Source organism: Electrophorus electricus, chromosome 2, assembly GCF_041902795.1.
Source record: "Electrophorus electricus isolate QZ-2024a chromosome 2, ASM4190279v1, whole genome shotgun sequence".
Taxonomy (NCBI): Eukaryota; Metazoa; Chordata; class Actinopteri; order Gymnotiformes; family Gymnotidae; genus Electrophorus; species Electrophorus electricus.
The window spans coordinates 13610097-13619408 of record NC_137498.1 but is presented as its reverse complement, the minus strand read 5'-3'; positions in this window follow the sequence as shown (position 1 = coordinate 13619408).

The window sequence follows — 9312 nt, the reverse complement described above, 5'->3', positions numbered from 1 at the left end:
CGGATAGTGTAGTGGACAACATACATTCTACATAGTGCAGCTTTCACTTTATTTGGAGAATTAAGTCCATGATTGTAGACATTTATTTAATAGTCTATAGACTGTCAACTTGGTTATTTTAGCTTTCATTTTAATTGGACGGTCCAGTCTGAAAGCAACAGTACATTTGTGGTGTGAGTAGAGTTCACATCTCTAGTGGTGGAGTGACATTCTTACAGAAAGAGGACCAGTTTTTTGGCCAACAAACACGTTACTCCTGCAAACAAATTCCATATCAAATTTGAAATTTAGCCACACTACTCAAACTGAACATGTGCAATTTAAAATACACCCTGACTCATGTTTCATGCACTGCATTATGTATAAATAAATAAAAAATAATGTTTTGAAATTAAATACTCCTTTAAACATCTGTTCAAACTTTTTTAAAGTCTTAGGTAGCCAGTTCTGTGGCTGCCGTAATTCCACCTGCTGTTGTAACAGACACAGTTGTACTGCGCCTTTAAGAGGGAGCTTTATTATTATGTAGATTGAGTAACACAGACAGACAGACAGACAGACAGAGAGAGAGAGAGAGAGAGAGAGAGAGAGAGAGAGAGAGAGAGAGAGAGAGAGACAGAGAGAGAGAGAGAGAGCCGTCACCTTTCTGCTCGCCTTCTCAACACTCCTTTTTCTTTGGTAACGCTGTACGTTGCTTTTTACTGTTTCCTTTACGTATAAGTAGAATGATGATAGCCGTGTGACCTGGCTTGATGTGGTCCAGGAGAGAATAAAAGTCTTTCAGATTGTCCACACCAGTGTGTGTGTCACTCCATGCTAACTCCACACATCGTGGTTACCCCATAGCACCTGTTCCTCACTCCAGGTAAGAAGCGTTACACTGTTTTCATTAATAAGCCTAAGTACTTTGGGTGTCGTAGTGAAATGAACTGACCAAACAGCAGTGAGGGAGGTTATGTTGGGTCTCACCCCGAGCTTCTACATCGTGTCTCTGTGAGAAAGGACGGAGCCACTTAACTAAGAATGAGACCGTCCTCACTGACAATGTGAGAATATCTGATAGATCACTGACTGATAAGGAAGAAAGAGGAGGTACCACATGACAACTTACAAAACCTACCGCATCTCTATATTTGGTGTGTGTGTTGTGTTGAGGTTAGTTAGTCAGTTTCATTTGAATGCACTTCCTCTCCACTATACGTGTAGCTGGCAGATCATTCAGTAGACCGTATTGAAGAGTGTGTATGGTGTGTATCAGCAGTCCTGCTGTAGCTGTGTGGTGTGTGTGTAACTCAGTAAGAATGCATGTGTGTTTATCTGCTCCTTGTGCTCCACACTGCTGATGGTGAGTGTTACCTTCTCTCTACAGGTGTTGTCATCCTCATACATTCATTTGCACAAAGGTATTTATATCTGGGATAAGCAGAGAGCAGCAGCTCACCACTTACCCCAGATTCGGTCTATCTACCAAGAAATGTTTGAAGTCCAAATTTTGAGCTCTTTAGTTTAGAACAAACTCAACTCAAATATAGCCTTCGTAAATACATGCCCACAAACTTCTCTCAAGCCGGTCAAACCGCATCCAAGTGTTAATAAATGCCTCCCAGACTAGTCGGTGTGTCGTATAACTCACTGTGAACTAGACAAGTAAAGAAACACGTCACCGGGAAGCGACCTGGATGAGGTTTGAGGACATGTAGCTCGATATCAGACTTATTTACAAATCCTATTAGCTATCGTTGCTGTTGGCTTCCAGTGTTTGTTAGCAATGTTAGCAGCTTTTTGTTCTAAAGGAGCGAAATATGGACTCCAAACATGTCTTGTCCACCCAGGTTAAGGGAGAATAAAGTAAATTTGCTTCTTCGCCGACTTGTTCCGTTAAGTGGCACTGAAATCTGCGCTGTGGTTCGGTCCGGTAGAGAGGAACCGGTGCTAATTACATGCTAATTGCTGATTAGTTACTTAAGACCAGCATAAGGTAGGAATTGTAGGGACATTAGTAAGACTGATGGAATTGAGAAACAGGAAGAGTACAAGAGTAATGTGACTCTTACAAGGATCATTTTGCTCTATAAATCTGTACATTTTTATTATGGTGTGGTATGTGAAATGTGCTCACTTGTTTATTTATTGTTTGTGTTATTTATTCCTCACTTGTTCATTCTGTGTATGATGCAGCTCTTGTCCACTACCCACTTCTGTATCCAGCTGCCTGTGACAGAGGTCACACCTCATTGTGGTTGACTGTATATGTGGTACAGTCCTGTACATGTGGTATATGGTGTATGTGTTTGGTGCTTCTGTGTGTTTTCCCGAGTGTGGGTGGGTTTGGGGGAGAGACTACAGAGGATTCTGATCTCATGAATTTTGACATGCCCATCATATCTCTTATTGAGCTAGCAGTCAAACAAGACAGTACTACTCTATATTACCATGGAGACCAGAGGAGGGGCAGAGCTCACTACCTGTGGGTTAAAGAGCTTGACTGGTACTGAATAAATCCATTTCAATCAGGAGGTCTCAGCTAACAGGACTTCCCAGAGGTTTTCAGCCAGACAGCTGTCTCCCACTGTGAAGACAGTGTTTGTTTGTTTGTTTGTTTTTAACCTATTTATATGGTTTACCCCCATGCTGCTCAGGGACACTGACTATAGTACTTCCTGACACTTCATACAGTGTAGTGACTCAGATTAGGCTGGACCCCTGCTCAGCTTTCCTGAAACACAGCACATGCTTAACTATATGGTCAACCAAAGTGGCCCAAAGCGCATCTGTGATGGTTGCTCTTCCTCATCTTCATCCCCTCTTTCTAATATTGGCCTCCATTGATATCCAACCAAGACATCGAGCCTGTGGCCTCTTTATAGTGCTCAGGCTCTACAAACAGTATAGTGCTCCATGTACAAATTAGTCATAATTGTCTTCACCTATGAGTACTGGGTTTGGTTAATTGATAAATGGATGTATCATTTGCATTTGAGGGTTTTCTATAAGAAACACGTATTTCTGTTGAACGATGTGTCCAATATAGAGAATTGTGTTTAGCGTATTGAAAAAAATGTGTTTTAGAAATACAAAATGAGTGTAAATCAGAGAAGGTGCTTTTGGTTTAGTATAACAGGTCAGGAGATGGGCTACATGAGTTAGTGGTTTCAATTATTGTTTCACATGTCCCTGTTTTTGTGTCTTGCAAAAAACTGTAATATCACAAAGACAGTCCAGTTTCCCAGCAAGCACCTCTTCCTCCTAGCAAACCTGTAGCACTTTTTAACAATTTAACAATACATAACTAACTCTCTCTCTCTCTCTTTCTCTCACACACACACACACACACACACACACACACACACACACACACACACACACACACACACACACACACACACACACAAACATGCACAGCTGCTGCAGGATGGCCAGACCCACATCTGAAGGACTTGGAGAAAGACAATTTTACACACATAGTAAATGTACATTCAAAGGGATACTTGTAGATGCAAAAACACTGTATAACAGTCTCACCCTCATCCTGTGGTTCGGTGACGTTTGAAGCTTCAAATATCATTAGTCACGTGTTATTAGTAACTTTATTGGTAATATTAGTGGTAAGAGTAACTAATTCAAGCTTTTTCAAGTGTTAAGAGCTTTGATGTCTTAATATCAAACGTTCCATCACAATTTTATTGTTTCTGCGCAGTTCCTATATCGTTCTTCTCCCTTGTCAGTGTTTAGTTTGCATCATTTTGTTACTTCTGACGTTGTGTTTACCTGTTTTGGAAATGAAGAACTTTTGTTTACACATGTGCGTCAAGTCCTGTCTGCCTCCGCGTTACATTATCGTTCTGAAAACTGCACAGTGTGCAGATCATTAATGTAGGTGGACCAGCTGGATCACAATCACTAATGTGTTCTTATTTTAGATTTTTGATTTAAAACATCTAAAATAAGAGGTAATGCTTTGCTATGACAAGTTGCAAATAAATGTAAACACACAGTCATAAAAGTTGATTTAGTCAATGTTGGTCAGTTTGACAATAAAAGTGATATATTTGAAGTTTCTGTTACTGTAATTATTTATCCCTGTCCCACTTACCTACAACCAATGGCAGAGGTGCAGGCAAAGGTTTAATGCACATAAAACTTTTAAGAAATGATCTGATTCCAAAGTATGCCTGTAATTACAATTTAACATGTGTTATGCAAAACCGAGCATGTGTTAAGAGAAAATGTGTGACTAGGTTCCTTAGTCATAATATATCCTGCTTTCTCAGAGCTTTACCATTCAGTCAGCCTAACTTTGGGTTTAACCTACTAAATGTGCGGTGCAGAGACTGGATACTTTATGTAACCCACCTATTCTGTCTACATTGTGTTCTGACAGTGTTAAAATCGCAATGCAAGAGGGAGTATTGGATCCTTTACTGTGATAAACATAAGTAGCCTAATGTAAAAATTACATATGTGATCATGAATGATCAAACATTAGAAACAGAATGTTAAAAATATTTAAAATAACAAATTGATTACAATTGGAATAAACATTTAGACAAACTTAAATTTACCTGACAGTTTTATACAAAGCGACTTACAATTATGACTGAGTATAACTTGAGCAATTGAGGGTTAAGGGCCTTGAACCAGCAACCTTTCGATTAAAAATCAAGTAATTCAACCACTGAGCTACCACTCACAACAATAATGCACCATAGCATATCGAAATTAAGGCTAAAGAAATTCTAAAGCATGGGGAGTTAATGCTGGGTTGAAGGTCACAGTGCTGGAGCAGAGCTCGTGGCCTGAGGTGGTACATTGGGGGAAACCTCTCTCTTGGGCTCTCTCGCTCTCTGTCTCTTGCTGTCTCTCTCTCTCGGGCTCTCTCTCTAGAAACATTTAGAGAGTATTTCCTGTGCCATATTTTTGTTATTTATATCATGTGTATAGTTTCATTACAATATCTGTCCTAGTGTAATGTGTATCTAACTGGCTTGTAGTATGTAAATTAACCCTTTGTTGCCTTGAACTTATATGAAACTCGGCTCTTTATGTAGTATTATATCATGTAAAACTACTACCTAACTAGAGTGAAGAACCAGTTATTTTTTATAAACTGCTGACACCAGTTTCCTGTAAATGTAACACATTAACATAAACTTGTGAATATTTGTCTAATGAATTTCATCCAAATAATTCAATATTTCATTAATTTTGTGATCTGTATCTTTTACCTGTGTGTATTATGCAGTTTGTGTGTGTGGGCACATTCGGAGCTGTTAGGTGTGTTATGTAGCTTTAATAACAACATCTCTGCAAGAGACCAGAGATGACCACAGGATTTGGTTTACACAAGAACAAAAAATGTATAGATGAGAGTTTGGCCTACAAGTAGGAATATGTTCTGACTTTCTTGGTTAAATGACAGTCATGACAACTTACTTTGTAGCTCAGTGTATTTCAGTGTATAGCCAGCTACCTGTATGAGGGCATTATAGAATTTATAATTCTAATGAAGCATTTATATACAAAGTCTTGTAATTTTGCTTTCTTTCCAATTTTCTTTTTTCTTAATCTTGTAGCTGGTTTGATTGAGCCTTTAAATTCGTAAAGAAATGTATGGCATGTCTATGAAGGTAATGAATTCGCTTCTGGTAGCGAGTAATTTCGCTTCACGCCCAATTATCTATAATGGAGGCCTATATATTTATATTAAAGATCAATGTTCGTGCTGAGTTCATCTAGCTGAAACCTTCTAATTAATGCAGTTTGGAAGTGAGAGCTAATATAAAACCAGAGGATGGTGCTGTACTTGCTTCTTTCTGAGAGAAAAAAACAGCTACAATCATTTTACTAGTTATTTTTTTCTCATCCGTTAACACAAAGTCACAAAAACCAGATTAACAAGTCAGATAGTGTTAGCTGATTTCTGTAGTACTACATTACCTACAAAATTAAACAATATCAAGACCGCCCATAAACACCTGATTTTGCTCCACTCAGGCGAAAAAGGAGTGATGTGGCAGTTAGATGTGGCAGACGTTTAAGTCTTCAAAAAGATGGGAACAGGAATCTAATTAGAATGGGAATCTAACTGGATCATCTCTATAAATTTCCATTTCTGTTAGAATGGATCCTACTCAGACCTTTGCCTGTATAGACACAACACCAAACCCCTCACTAAACACAGACATACTCAATGAGATGCGGTGGAAAACTGAACAAAGACGAGCACTGCAAGAATGTGATCACTAGCATGTGTTGTATGTGGCACTTGCCTTGATATAAAGAATTCTAGTGCTTCCACACTGACGCTCTATCATGGAGTTATACATATATTGTCTGATCTTTCTTTGACTGGTAGAATGGCGTGGCATTAGAGATCAATCAACATTTTATTAGTAATAAAATAAAACACCTTATTTATAGACCAGGCCAGAACACTTTCAATACAGTGTCAGGACAATCATTGTCAAAGCGTTCATTTATAACAGAGTCATATGGGAGTTTTCATTTCAGCCTCTCCAGCCAGTGTCAAGAACAGGAAGGTACTACGTGGTTTGAGGTGTTCACATCTGCTCAGTTTTCCTAGTAACCTCATGTTCCGCAACTGCGCTCAATCTGTGATTGCAACTCCCGTCTTCCCCGGCACAACCTCACCAGATCCTCATCACCAGTTTACTAGTATCACCTGTGTCTCATCTTTGCTACACTATTTATTCTCTCTGGTTCCGTTCACTCCCTGCAAAGTATTATCGCTGGTCTATCAGCATGTACTGAGCAATTCCCTGGTGTGTGTATATCTGGCCATTACCCTCGCCTCTTTCACTTTACAATTGTTGCTTATTCCGCTACAAATAAAACTCGGCTGTCCACAAGCGTCTGGCCTGTTCTAAGATGTCACCCCTCACTTGGTAAGCAACAACTAATTGTAACGCGGGAGGGGTGGAGAGCGAACACTCATGCGAAGTGACGACGCCATAACGAACCAAACTGATTGAATAGAAGAAATAAATAAGTTTAATAATCGACACAGACTAACAACACAGAATAGAATGAAGAACAAACAGGCTAACAGAAGAATAATATGAGAACAGGGTGAGGGCGAGAAATGAGCAACAAGGGAATACAACATTAAGGGAAGACTAACGGAGAACAACAATAATGAAACATAACAGTGAGCATAAAGACAGGCAAACGGGAACAACACAGAACCGGGCTACATAAGATGCACAAACAATATTGACGACGAAGATACAGAACTAAACAAGGAAAGCAACATGCAGCAGATCAGACTAAACACGGAGAACAAATGAGATCGAACTAGAAATGCAATGATAGCGACCAAACGAGAACTGACCAGAAACCATGAAAGCCACTCTAAGACAAAGACAATGACCGACAAACAAAATACGTAGGGATGGGGTTTTTATAACACTACAATCAGGGATAAACCAGGAACGGCTGGCATGAAACGGGAGGAGACAGGGAACCATGGAGACAAATGAAAACCCAGAAGTGATTTGGTTGCCTTCACAATGGGGAATGCTCAGGTTTGTGGATGTGACAGTACCCCCCCCCAAAAAAAAACAGGAGTTGGAACAGCAGGACAAGGGACACTAACAGGAACAGAACAGGCCAGATAAGCAGCAGGGACAGGAACCAGACAAGACAAAGGAACAGGAGACTCAAAAGCCGACACAGAATCCAGGGTACCAGGAGCAAGTAAAGAAGCCAAGATGGGTCCAGGAGCAGGTACGAGACCAGGGGTTATGTCACCGACAGGCACAGGGGCAGGGACCGACTGAGGGACTGAAACACAATGGGAAAAGGAGTGGGATCTGAAACATGGCCGGGACAGGGGACGGGTACAGAGACGAGGAAAGGTGAGCAACGCCGGACTTTGGCATGGTTATGGGAACGGGGGCAGGGGCAGAAGTAATGACAGATGAGATTATATTAACCACTACAGACATAGGAACAGGAGCAACATTTATAACGGGCATGGTTACAGAGACAGGGACAGGCAGGGGTATGCCGAGTCCACGAGGCAGGGCAACAGGTTTAAGTACCGATACACAAACAGGCATGGATACATGAACAGAAACATAGACGAAACCAGGAACAGGATTAGGCAACACAGGAACTGGAGACACTGAAGCACCCAGACATTAATGGGTGCTGGCACAGCAGCCTTAGGGAGCCGAGGAGCGACACCCAGCATAAACAAGGAGTTAGTATGGGTCCAGGAGGTCGACAGAGGGACCTCAAGGGTCACTGGCTCACCACGAGGCATGACTGAGGGAGTACCAAATAGGGGCACACCTACTGCAGCTACAGGGGCCACAGGGGAGTCTCGAGGAGCGACCCTGGGGACAGGCCTGGCACATGGCACTGGGACTTGTGGAGTGGCCTCCTCCACTCTATGAACAGACAGGTCCAGTGATGTGATGTTCAGCGGTGGCAGGCCTGAGGGCAGGGCTGTGGTATTCAGCGGCGAGTCCGGGAGGTCCTGAGGCACGGCTGTGGCTGTAAGCAGCATTGCAGGGAGGTCCGGAGACGCAGCTAAGGCGGTCGGCAGCGGCAGATCCGGAGGTGCGGCTGCGCCGGTCAGCGACGGGTCCGGAAGGCCCGGAGACGGGGCTGCTCTGCTCAGTGGTGCTGCAGGGTCCAGAGGTGTGGCTGCAGCGGTCACCGGCAGCGGGTCCAGAGGCAAGGCTGTGCCGGTTAGTGGTGGGTCCAGGGGCGCAGCAGTCACCGGCGGGTCTGCGGACTTGACTGCGGCGGCCAGCGGCGGGACCAGGGGTATGTCCGGAGGTGTGGCTGCGGTGTTCAGCAGCGTCGGGTCCGGAGGCACGGCTGCGCCAGTCAGTGGCACTGCAGCGAGGTCCGGAGGTGCACCTACAGGCACTGACTTAACACAGGACACAGGAACAGGTTGAGAGACCTCTTCAGCGGCGAGAACAGGCCAGGCGGACACCACTAGGCCAGGAATGAGATGAGCGGCATCTCTCGCACCAGGGACTGAAAAGGGAACTGAACTGATGGAGTCATCTCTCGCGCCGGGAACAGGCTCGGGATCAAGATGGGCGGTGTCTCTCGCGCCGGGAACAGGCTCGGGATCAAGTTGGGCGGTGTCTCTCGCGCCGGGAACAGGCTCAGGATCAGGACGGGCAGCGTCTCTCGTGCTGGGAACAGGCTTGGGATCAGGACGGGCGGCATCTCTCGTGCTGGGAACAGGCTCGGTATCAGGACGGGCAGCGTCTCTCACGCCGGGAACAGGATCAGGATCTGGACGGGCGGCGTCTGTTATGAAGGACT